We start from the raw sequence: 13,285 nt of genomic DNA, 5'->3' as shown, positions 1-13,285 counted from the left end.
TTTTAAAAAAGCTTCACAAAAATTACCACTTACAGTTAATTTTATTTAATTTCACAGCACTTGTTTGATACATTAAAGCCACTTTAGCAGACTTGTAATGAATGTGAAAGCAAAGTAGCAAAGATCGTAAAAATACTTAGCTGAAACGTACTACAGAATGCCTACAAAACTCTCACTGGAGGCTACTGATGCTAACCTTGTGCAAAGGCCATCTGAAATGACGGCTATAGCACAGTTTGGCTCTTAAACTAGATTATCTTTGTTCCCCACACAGAAAAAGTTCTCGTGTTCCCAGTTTTGCTGAGTGTGTAAACGAAAGTAACTGAGCTGAAACGAAAGTAACTCCAACATTTCTGAAAGTGAGATGAAGTTGGTTTCACATTTCTGAACCAACATTTATCAGTGTATAGTGTACAACATACTCTCTTCCAGGTCAGTTCACAGACACACAAAACACTAAGGGCCAGTCAACACAGACACCATCCACAGATCATGAAAACTCTGAAAGAGCAGAGAAGACGCTCTAGGAAGCAGTGAGGCATTATATGATTTAGCCACTGGTGAGAGATGCAATATTGAACTAGGAGTCCCAGCCCACGCTGACACGCCTGTTCATGAAGCCTTGAAGGTCTTTCTTTGTCCTCAGCTGTCCAAGACCTGTGTACCCCAAGAACAACTTTCTCTCATTTTTGCCTTATTCCCTTCTTCTCACACTTTTCACCTTCTGTAATTTCGGTATTCCTTTTCACTTTCCTCAGCTACTTGCAAATAATCATTTCCCATTCTCTGCAGAATCTTCTGAATGTAGGTCACTGCCAAATAAATGGGGATTATCCGTTTTTTTGTGTCTAAAAGTTCTGCTTTACCATCACAAATCTGAAAAGCCTGTTTCTTCCATCCAGAAACAGCAGCAGCAAAGAACCCATAGCATCATGGCTTACAGATCTGATCACTGAAAAAACATGATGTACAAATAAGAAAGCAGTCCTTGCTTTCAAAGCCTTCCCTGAAACTCCAGAAATAGGCAAGCTGCAAGACCTTGTGTATGAGATATTGAGAGCAGAATGAAGAAAGCACTGAAGAAATGCAGGGCCAGCTGAAAGATGCCACAGAGGAGAAAACTGGACAGAGGAGCAAGAAGACATTGCAGTCATGTTGCTTTCTTCCAGAAGACAACTGAGAGCAATTACAACTACAAAGCCTACCCTAAAACATAGGAGAGGAGAAAATGATAGAGATCTGAGCTTGCATGTTTTGTCCTCCCACATACCTCAGAGGAGGCAAGAACAGGGAGCAGCTCACCTGTTAAAGGATGGAGACAAGGCACCGTGGAGCCCATACTTTGAATTACTGTTGTCCATTTGTTTTTTCCCTTTTACTCTCCTTGCAGACAAGCTTTAAAATCATGTTATCAACATAAAGAAGACAGTTAACTATGAAACCAGAACAAACAGCCACTTGCTTAGTCACTTAAAGGCTTAGGTCTTTATTATGAAGTAAAATACAACCTTGTTCATTCAAGCACAAATGAGCCCTGCCTTCAGCCACTTTCACTTTGCATGCCAGCCAATAAGAAACAAAGACCTGTCTGTACATTCAGATCTACAAATATTAGCATACATTAAGGGCAAGACACATTTACATTATTGTAGATTCAAACCAAAATAACAAAGTAAAACACAGAGTAGAGACGACAACATGCCAGCAGGGATTCATTCTACCTTTGCTGCAGTGGTTATTTATCTCCATCGACCTGCCTACAAAGAGACATTAAGTAAAATTAAGACAAACAAATCAATGTGAAGTTGAAGCACCCAAGTTTATTAAAAATGCACTCCGTGAGAATGCAGTCCTTACTCAGCACAGAGGTGACTTTCATTTCCTCCATCTTCTGTACTCACAAAGTATAGTCATTATTTAGAAATATTATACTTTTAGAAAGATTATGTTCCTGTTCAGGAGTATAATACCTGCCTCGGGGAGTTACAACACACAAATACAGCTCAACGATTATTACACAACAGCTATGCTGTCGATTTCTTTGGGAGAAGAGCCCTAAAAAAAGCCACAAAACCAATTTTCTGCTGCAGTAAAATGAGATTTACTTCGTGTCACTTTCTTCCCTTTATTGTTTGGTGATGCAATAAAGTTATTTATATATTAATCTGGATGAAGATGAGACGAAACATAAAGAAGAGTGCGCCGTACACTTTAAGAAACTGAAAATTAAAATGACATTAAAATCCATTGCTAAGGGTGATGCTTTTTTCAGAAATTGAGGCTTCAACCTACCATTAACCTTTTTTTTTGCATGTCGAACCTTGGATGTAAGTACTGATGGTGACGGGCCAACATCGGGATCTCATTGGTCTCCTCCAACCTTAATGATTCTATATCTCTCTATGATATGGGCTTTATTCAGCAAGACGTCTTCAATGCTATACGTACTGCTTTGTTGTTCCATTCATTCTCCACAGCATCCTTTTTTCCATATCATGCCATTTGATAAGAAGGCACACAATGTATTTGTATCACAGGTTTTATCTTCCAGCTTTCACACAGCGTCACATGGTATCGTGAACAACACAGCATCTCATGAGAAGATGAGTGCCCCTGTAGCAGTTCACACTCATTGAGCACACTGCTTTCTGTATTTTAAAGGGATAATGGAAATTCTCCTCTTTTCAGGTACTAAATATGAAAAAGTACTACATATATGAAAGATGGTGCCACTTTAGAAGCACACACAATAACTTACAAAATAGATACTAAGGATGCATAAGGCAATATACATTTTTCAAGGCACAACAATGAAAGCAGATGGGTCTTGTCCACAACTTCAGCTCCTTAATTTTGCCTACACCTTTTGGGTTTGCACCAGCACGTTTCCTGTGGATGCACGCATCATCGTGGCTCATGTTCATGGTGTGTAACTGCCTATTTACCATCGTGCTTCTTAACAACGGGAAAGACTTCTATTCCAATCTAGTCATAAAACGATGTCACCTCAGCATGTTAGGCATCCTGGCTGCAGGTAGCTCTTGGCATTGCAGAAGGTAATCCTCACAGGCACAAAAACCTCATTCTTCCAACTGTCAAAAAGCTCTCCAGTCCAAGAAACTTCCTGCAGCATCTCAGTTTTTCCTACCCATTTCACACTGTAATTTGATGCTGCTTTATTAGCTCCATAAAGAGGCAGGAAAGAATTATGGGGACTAGAAAGAAATTCTGATAAAAGGAAAACAAAATGTGAGGGAAAGGAAAGCTTCTTTCCCTAATTGCTCCGAGACTCCTAAGGGATTAGAGCACAAGGAAACAAAAATATTTCCCACCACTCTTAATTCATTCCCAATTGTCCACACTGTACAGGATGACTCTTTTGCTACTTTTTCTTCTTAACATTGCAAACTGAAGGAGTTCCATGGTCCTTGCTTGTGTATCCTAACACGTGAACTCCTCACACCTGTCTACTTATCACAGGATGGCAAAGAATTATTTTTCCCCCCTCAAGATGTACCCAATAAGCTGCCATCATAACATTTTAGACTTCCTACTACCAAAATGAGAGCGTAGTATCTGACTTGCTGCTATAGCATTAAGAGGACTGCATTAGAAAGACTACTGAAGATCCCTTGAAGACTAGAAGGTTTGAGTCAGCAGTTACACAGCCAGAACTGATTCTGGTACAACCTTCCTTTCTAATGATACTTAACCACTTTTTCAAACACAATTTTATTAATAAAGCAGAAGCCCACCCTCCCCACTTTCTCAGCACTCCCTGAGAGGACAAACACCATCTTTGCCCATGAGCTACACCCAACTCTGTGTCTCTGCCACTGCAGCCTCTGGAATGTCCCCACAAGCTTGTCACGGCTCTTCTGGAGAAGCTCACTGCAACGTCTCCTTTCATTTAAACAAAAAGCATTGGCAAGCTCTTTTAGTCTTGATTTCTATCAGCAACCAGTGACTGAAATTAATCATGTTTTGTGTTTATAGTTATTTTCATAAAGAAGACACAAAATAAGCACCAATCTTACTAAGTCTTTATTTCCATTAAATATTCTTTACAGTAATACCAAGACATTTATGTAGGAAGTCATTTCGTAGGTATGGATGTTTTCTAACGTTCTTATCACAAAACTCTTAAATGTTTCTACTGATTCCATGACAGACAAACCATAATGATACTGACATATGATTGAGGGAATATGATGAGTTTTATTAAACTAATAACTGCCACTAAAATGGACTTAAGATGTTGAATATGTAAGCAAAACCCCCCTCTATACATTTTGAACACACAAATTCTTAAGATCAGAATGTTCCAGTATCAATAGTTCTATCTTGATGTCCTCAATAATTTCAGAAATCATAGAACGGCTTGGGCTGGAAGGGACCTCAAGGATCATCAATTTCCAACCCCCTGCCACAGGCAGGGTTTCCAGCCGCTAGGACAAGCAGTGGATTGCCCAGGGCCCCATCCTACCTGGCCTTGAAACACCCCCAGGGATGGGGCATCCACAGCCCGTCTGGGCAGCCTGTGTCAGCACCTCACCACTGTGTGTAAATAATGGTTTTCAATAGATTTTGGAGCCCTTCAATGAAACACCGACTTGGGCCAGCTGAATAAAGCAACATGAAATCCCAGTCCTGTAACTGCCAAACCCAGCTGCAACTGACCAGCAAGTTTTCCACCACCTTTTCTTTTTTAACTCCAACATCTGGTTGAACACGAGCAACCTGGCTCTCCCATCCACACCCCTTGGGCTCCCCAGCCACCTACCACCCTTATTCCTTATTCACTCTTCCTCACCCAACTGACTTCTCATTCCCTCCAGTTACGATTACTTGCAATTTCTTCAGGCTCCTAGTACTGTATTCCCTCCAGGCTTCAGCCTCTGCTCCCCACTGTCCCCAAAGACCAGTCTTCACCCCTCCAGCATTACCACTGCATTGACACGCTCTGGGGTTGGGGAAGAAGCACAAATGCAAAAGGCCACGTAGGATCAAACTTACCCATTGCCTAACGCAGCAGGAGGCATCATGCTTAACTGCTTAGTCCCAGATGATGACTGCACAGTCAGGTGACGCACAGCCACCAACACACAGGGTGACACTCAAGATACATGGAATATTAAAGCAATTTAATAAACATTTGCCAAGTTATGTACTTCATCCAGTTTTTCGAGAGCTTGTCATTTGCTGAAAGTTTCTCTAGGTGCAGCCATATGTGCTATGTCAATGCATATGCTCCCTTTCCCCCTCCTCTGCTATTCTAAGCTCTAGAACCCAAGTACCGAGTTGCTCTTAAATAAGCCAAAAAAGCATTTTCCCTCCTGTTTTCATTGACACGCTTACTTTCTCCTAATGTCTTTTTCAAAATGCTGATTCATTTTAGCCTAAGCTTTCTGGAGTAACTCAAACATAATGGCAAATTTCAGTATGACTAAGAAATAAGCTACTGAAAACAAAAGAAAAAACAACACGCAGGATAGATCTACTGCTGCCATTGCTGGTGTCATGACCCACAGACACCCAAGTGGGCCAGAACACGTGAACTATGTGATCATAGACAGATCTGGTGGTTCTTTAGTCCGGAGAGTAGAAAGCTCAGAGGAGACCTTATTGCTCTCTACAACCACCTGAAAGGAGGCTGTAGCAACATGGGGGTCAGCTTTTTCTCCCAGGTAACAGTAATAGGATGAGAGGGAATGGCCTCAAGTGGCACTGGAAAAGCTGGATATTTGGAAACAATTCTTCTCAGAGCAGTGCTGCAGTGGCACAGGCTGCCCAGGGAGGTGGTGCAGTCACCATCCCTTGAAGTGTTCAAGAGCCATCTGGATGTGGCACTGAGAGACGTGGGCAGTGGGCATGGTGGGGTGGGTTGGTGGTTGGACTGGGTGAACTTAGAGATCTTTTCCTACCTTAATGATTCTATGAAATCACACAACACAGCACATACATTTTCATTTCCCCATTCTCTAGGCATGTTTAATATGTATGAAGCTCCAATTTACGTCTTATAAACCTGCTTCTTTTGAATATAAAAGACTTGGAGTTTACTTTTTTCAGTGCTAAGTATAGTAATACCCTTTTCCGTTGTTCCGTTTGCTATGCTGCTTCAAAAAACCTTAGCAGGATATGAAATACAGCCAGATTTCCGTATTCCCTCCGTACCCAAAATAAAATGCATGGAATTCAAAGGGCTCCCAAGTACAATATAAATTAAAGTTGAGTGGTACAGAAAAAAAATGTATTCCTCTTTCTCAGCAGAAAGTCATCATATTCACAGTGAATCATAGACACCCTTTTTGTCTCAGCAGCCAGCTCAGGGTATGATTATCTTGGTTTTTTGCCTCTCATTTTCATAAACCTCTTTTTAATGTGTAAGCACTGAAACAGCCTCCTTCTTTAATACTAAATATTCTTTTTTACACACGTATATACGGAGAAAAAGGAGATTATAGCCTGGAGTAGTTACTGCATTAAGAATAATGATGCATGCTCACATCACAGATGATAAGAAACTAGACGAAGAAACAAAGTTATCCCCATTTATTATCTTGATAAACGAACCATAATGCGCCAGTATGAAAGAGACTGATATTTCCAGACTCCTGCTGTCTCTGTTTTTTACCCTATTCCCAGCTCTATTTGTGACTGTGGTGTTAGAAAGCTATGATACGAGACAGCCTTAGTGAAGAATCAGCCAACAAACGTGCATCCTTTAGCATTTAATTATCTGATGGAGAGCCATAATGGGCAGAATAAAATACTTGGATAACATCTGGCAGCAAGCAAGCCAAGGAAGGCACTCCATTCGCAGCTTTCTTCTTGCTCCTGGACTCCCCTGCTTAGAAGAACAATACGTTGTTTTACATTTTGTACAGCGCTGAGCTGTGGTAAAACAACCTCCCGTGAGACTTTGCATTTGTTAGCCTACAACCTTGCAACAAGCGCTGCTGAAGCAACCAGCTGCTGCGAGAGAGAGAGAAATCACATCCATGGAATTTTAAATTTCACACACTAAAAATGAGCCAGCCTTACGTCCAAATATTCATCTGCTTTATTGCAAGCTTCCACGTGCGCTGCTATTGCAGAGGTGTCATTTGGCTCTCACGGCACTACACGTTATGAAATACAGCTTTGGCCGCACCTCTCTCTGTTTGGGACGTAATGGTGCCACCAGCACCTCACTACCACAGGCCCTGCAGATCGTTCACTTCTGGCTCTTGGCATGTGCCTCAATAACAGGAGGACAGTCACACCCCTCCACGAACTGAACTGCATCTCCAACATTCTCACATTTGCTGCAGCAGCAACTCTAGCTAGTATGACAAAGTGAAGTTTGTGTATGTGTGTGCGTCTACATAACACGCATTTCTATACACATAAATAAAGCAGTTTTAACAGTAATACAAAATGTAAGGAGTTCTGTTTTGCCTTTAGCACAAAGGAAATGGTAACAAGACAAGTGACTGTCCAGCACAGCGCTCTATGAGATCCACCTTGGATGAGGAACAGGTATGGAAACGTATACAGACAAGGATACACTGCCACTGACTGAAAACATATGCCCCAAAATGACTCCAGGGAGAACGAGGAGAAAGAGACTTCCAAGTCTCAGTGCACTGCACCTTCTCCTACTATACCCAACAAACAACATCACAGAATATCTCAAGCTGGAATAAACCCATAAGGATCATCAAGTCCAACTCCCAGTTCCACACAATACCACCCAAAAATCAAACCAGGAATGAGAGTGCATATGCTCCCAGCACTGGGGGCCGTGCCCACAGCCCTGTGCATCCCGTTCCATGCCCACCGCCCTGTGGTGCAGCCCCTTTCCCTGCCCCCCAGCTGCCCCTCCCCTGGCACAGCTCCATGCCGTTCCCTCGGGCCCTGTCGCTGTCACACAGAGCAGAGCTCAGCGCTGCCCCTCCGCTCCCTGTCAGGAGCTGTAGGCTATGACAGCACCATTCTATCCACCATTTACTGAAGTTCACGTGAGGAAAGCAGTGAGAAACCTACACTGAAGCTTTCATGGGGTTATTTTCATCATAAGACGCCACGGAGAGATGCAGAGCAGTAAGCAGTCTGCTGAGAGAACACACCATACGCCACACAAAACAAACCAACAGGGCACATTTGGAGAATTTCAGAATAACTCCCAGAATAAAAACAATGACATACCAAGAGTGAAAACTGAGTCTTCAGATAGAATAACCGTGAACTGCTAAACTTAATGACTATATATGGTTACACACAGACCCAGAAAAGGATAATTGTGCAATTTGGTTTTACAGTCATTTAGAAAATGCACTCTCTGCATTTCTTGCTGTTTGATACTCCAGCACCGACAAGGCCTGGCCATACCGTTACTGATACGGCCGCCATTGGTGCACAGCGGGACGCAGCCAGGGCTGGGAGCTCACACCGCGGCAGGGGCCGCATTGCATCTGTGTGGAAGCACAAAGCCTGGCTGGCTGGGACAGGCCCGGCACCCGACTGCCATCCCACACCCCTCATACACCTGGGCGCAAACAGAGACCACGGCCTGCAAACACCCCACCGCAGCACCCCGAAAACCACACGCGTCAGACAGCGAAGAAATACAGGAGGAGGCAAAGAGCTGCACAGAGGCACCACGGGGCCCGGCTGTCAAAGGCCCGACGGACGGACGCCACGAGGGCTCCGCACCTCTCCCGCCTCGCTCGCACAAGGCCGGGAGCGCCCCGCGCTGCAGCTGCTACCACAGCCGCCTCTCCCCGCGCGCCCGCGCGGCGCTGCCCCTTTAAGGACCCCGCCGCCGCCGCCTCCCCCTTCCCTCCTTCCCCTCCTCCTCCGCCCCCCGCCGCGCGCCCCCCCTCCGCCCCCGTCTCTCCCCTCCCCGCGCGCGCCCGGCCCTCGCGCGCCCCCGCCGGCGCGCGCCCGCCGCAGCCACACAACGGCCGTAGCCGCAGCGGCGGCGTTTCCAGAAACTTCCTCGCTCCCCCCTCCCTCCCTCCCGCCCGCGCCTGCCCGCCGCCGCCGCCCCTGACCCCCCTCGGGGCGAGCGGCGATGCGGGCGCCCCCTCCCCGCCGTGCCGCCTGCCGGGCCCGCCGCTCCCCCGACCCCCCTCCGCCCCGCGGCGCGGCGGCAGAGTGGCTGGGCCCGGCGGGCGGCGGCGGCGGGTGCGCCGTGATGGATGGCTGGCGGGCTGGCTGGCTGGGAGCGGGTTTGAGTGACAGCGCTTACCTGGGTGCCAATCTTCGTCACACTGACAAGCGGCTGCAGCAATCGGGACCCGCACCGCCGCGACGCGCGTCACCGCGCACACCCACGCTCGGCCAATCGGCGCCCGCGCCGCCCGACACGACAGCACGCCGCGCATCACGCCTCATCAATATGCACTAAAGGGGGCGGGGCCAGGGGCGGAGCGGGACACGCCCACCGCGGCGGCCGACGGGGAGGGAGGCGGGGCGGCCGCGTGCCCTGGGCCCTGCTCATGAATATGCAATGAGGAGGCGGGGAAAACGCGAGGCCGCCTGGAGGCGGGGGGGGGAGATAGAACGCGGCGGGGGTGGGGCTGCGCAGCCTCCTCTGGAGGTGCCAGGTGTGCCCGGTTCCCCTGGAGTGGTATAAGGATGGGAGAGCCGCAAAAAAAGAGGTGTCTCTTGAAGCTGTGCTTCGTGTCATAGCGGTTTTGCGGTTGGGATGTTTAAGGGGCTCGTCTCGCTGCTACATTAGAGGGATTTCTGTTCGTACCCTTCAGCGTTCACACACACCAGTTGGACTTGATGAGCCTTTACAGGTCTTTTCCAGCTTGGGATATCCTATGATTCTGTGGCCCTTAGCGGGTTCATCCCTCCCTCCAGAGCCTCGTGACAGCACAGAAGGCCTCTCAGCAGTCTCTCTCTGAGGGTGCACATTGCCAAGGGGAGAAGCTGAGCTGCAGGCAGCAAAGCTCCTTCAGGGCACTCAGCCCCAGCCCAGAGCCGGCCCAGCCTCTGCCACTGCTCCTCCCCAAAGAACATCTGGAAGTGTTCCTGTATCTCCAGCATCCCACCCCCTTATGTTGGCAATGCCTTATGTTGGCAATGCCTTATGTTGGCAATGCCTTATGGCCTTCAGACCCATTGGCCCAGCTTGCGCTATGTAATACCTTCCTGTGCCAGGCCACTGAAGGAAGACTGCTAATAGCCTAGCGACAGGAAAGGCTGCTGAAGTATCCCTGTGAGCGCAGCCTGCCTTCAGTCCACAACAACTGCTGTGCCCAAACCCTGCCCTGCTGACAGGCACTGCGGACGCTCGGCGTTCTCCCCACTGCACACATTGCCACTGTGAGTCTGCTGGCAAAGTGGCCACCTCACCCTCGGCCGGGCTGCCCACAGCCCCACAGCCATGTCTTTACCAGCTGCTTCTCCCAGCACGGCCTGAGCCAGGCGGCTGTCAGGCTCAGAGCACAGAGGGAACTTGTGCGTTCAGCAGGGTGAGCAGGAAGGGAAATGAGCTGTGCTCATCCAGAGTGCTCACATGTGTGAATCGGGCCTCAGCGTTCATGGGAATGACTTAAATAAACAAGATTAAAAATAAATAAATAAATAAATAAATAAATCCAACTCAGTTTTTTCTCACAAGAGCCTCATTCTCCATTTCTGCCCTTGTGCTGTGCCCATGTCTCCAATAGAATTCCTGTGGCCTAGCTGACTTTTTCTACCACAGCTTTCTTCTCTCATCATTCTTGACACATTCGTTGGTGTCACATTCACTACACGGTGCTTCAAATTAACCAATGCCTGTGCCCAGACCTGCCTTTTTCTCACAATTGATTCACCCCGCAAACCCTTTGTTCCCCATCCGCTTTGCCTGCACTTCTGTGGACAGGAGATCAACGACTTCAGCTGAGAAAGAACAGATTCAATTCAAACTAATTTACTTTCTAATTCTTTCTCCAGGCTACCTTCAAAGCCCTATTGGGTGCCTTTCACAACTTGAATTTCCCTTCCTCCTTCTTCCCTGTTATTTCTGCTTGCCCTTCTATTTCTGCTGCTGCCTTCTCTCCCCCAGATCTCACCCCAGAGGTGCAGGAATTGCTCATCTGCCATCTTACCTTCTCCCCAGCAATCACCGAATCATAGAATGGCTTGTTTTGGAAGGGACTATAAAGACCGTCTAGTTCCAACTGCCTGCAATGGGCAGGGTTACCAGCCACTACATCATATTGCTTGGGGCCCCAGCATGGTCTCATGGTCTCCTTTGTGATTAAGTTTATTTTGCGTTGTGTTCTCCTCAGTTGCTAACATTTTCTGCAGTACAAATATACATTCTAACTCCTTCAATCCCAAAATCATGGCCTTTCTCAAGCACCAGCCTCATTGCCTACATGTGTGTGCCTTAAGGTCAGCTAGCTTGATCATAGAATCATAGAATGGCCTGGGTTGAAAAGGACCACAGTGCTCATCTAGTTTCAACCCCCCTGCTATATGCAGGGTCGCCAACCACCAGAGCCACATCCAGCCTGGCCTTGAATGCCTCCAGGGATGGGGCATGACAATGCCATATGAATTTCATTTCCACACAAAATTAACCTAAAAGTCACTCTTGATCTAACTCATGCTTCCCCATTGACCATCTCTAAGTTCTCTGTTCACAGCCGCTGTGAAGAGGTCCCTGTTTTCCATTTTGCTTTCAGGTCTCTCTGGTACAGCCCTCAAAGACTCAGAAGCTAAGAATCTTGTTGTTAAAAAACATGACATTGAAACAATTCCAGAAGATGAAGATTTAAGAAAGGCACTATGAATGACAAGGCAACATTTGGCAAACAGGAGGAAGTGAGGATAGGAGCAAGGGAAAGGAATGAAGAAGTAACTGAGAAGAGTAATTCAAAGGTGAACAAAAGTCAAACAAAAGAGAAAATGAATCAGAGGAAAGGATAGGTAGCCTTTTCTTTTTAATTTCTAGTCATAAAATCACACTGTGTTGTCTCTTCTCACTTTTCCAAAGATCCAGTACACAAAACTGAGGGCAGCTGTCAGGATGAAATTCTCCATACTATGCATTTAGCACAACTGATGCTGTTTCGTGCTGTGAAATTCCACTGGTCCAGGTGTACTCAAATAAGAGCAATGTTGGCACTGCTATCTTTTTTTTTTTCTCATGCAAAATCTACATGTAAAATAGAATAAAATGTCATTTAAATCCTTTGTAATTACAAACTACTAGTACATAAATATTAGGTTGAGTATCATTCAGGATGGAAACTGCAAGTAACAGAACACTCAGCTTCTCAAACTGCTGTTACTTTCTTCTTATTTGACATATTAAATACACTCTCTAGGTACAGCTCATTACTTAAAGCAAGTACGGATATGTTTGTAGGGTTGTAGCCTTACTTGGTTATTGAGAACAGTACCAGATCCCCACTCTCAGACCAAATATTTGCAGACACTAAGCTGTTAAGGTCCTGTCTCGCTGAATGAGAAAAGCACTCTCCAAATCTCTTCTCTGAAACACCCTTTCAGTTGCAATTTACTGATAGCAGGAATGCATACGTGTATCAGAGGGCAAAACTGGATCCCATATACAGCTGCTCGGCAGGTTAAGATTACTGTGGCATCCTTTACTCATTTCCAAGTCCTATTACAACTGTATGCACAAAACAATACTTATATGCATTAACCTTCAAAAAAAGGAGGTTTCTCTTTTAGATACATGGCACTATTCCTGATTGTGCCCTTTGCAACTCTTTCCTAATTAAGCTTTCAAGGGAAACATTCACATAGAGGTGGAGGGATGGGCTCCTATGTAGGAGACAGCAATCTGCACTCATTGAATAAAGAGCGGGGTTGCAGTGATAAAGTTGGAATAATCTAAGCAGAGCAGAGTTTTGGTCAGATTTCCATAAAAATCAGGTGAGTTTTTAGGAGATAATCTCTTAACAATAGTTCTCTACAGCAAACCAGTTTCTTCTTTCAACACCCTCAGGGAAAAAGTATGTAATAAGACATGTCAGCTACTTAGATGTCCTTTGGCTGTTCGGAGAGCATTCCAAAAAAGCAAACTTTGTGTGCCCTGTTTGCAAGCACAGCACATTCACATCTGCGGCCACAACTTTACGTGGTATAGGAGGAGCCTGGGAAAAATGTGCAACTTATTTTATGGTGGATATGGCTTTTAAGATTTTAAAGCTGAAATTAATGAGTTAACTCAGTCTAAATAAACGTCAAGCTTCGCTTGAACTAGATCATGGAGATCTGCGTAACTCAGCTGGGAACACTCCCTCCAGAGAAATTAAGAGCTCAC

General features: G+C 45.9%; 1 protein-coding gene across 1 annotated transcript in view; it reads right to left on the bottom strand.

Moving 5' to 3' along the window:
* Positions 1 to 9,360, bottom strand: part of PKNOX1 (PBX/knotted 1 homeobox 1) — a 42,394-nt gene extending 33,034 nt beyond the window's left edge. The window contains exon 1 of the mRNA XM_072349634.1: positions 9,239 to 9,360. The gene's annotated coding sequence lies outside the window, so the exon portion shown is untranslated. The remainder of the gene's footprint in view (positions 1 to 9,238) is intronic.
* Between the last annotated feature and the right edge of the window lie 3,925 nt (positions 9,361 to 13,285).

Source organism: Excalfactoria chinensis, chromosome 1 (genome assembly GCF_039878825.1).
Source record: "Excalfactoria chinensis isolate bCotChi1 chromosome 1, bCotChi1.hap2, whole genome shotgun sequence".
In the NCBI taxonomy this organism is placed as follows: Eukaryota; Metazoa; Chordata; class Aves; order Galliformes; family Phasianidae; genus Excalfactoria; species Excalfactoria chinensis.
The sequence above is the reverse complement of the archived record's forward strand: the minus strand, read 5'-3'. Positions and strand labels throughout refer to the sequence as shown.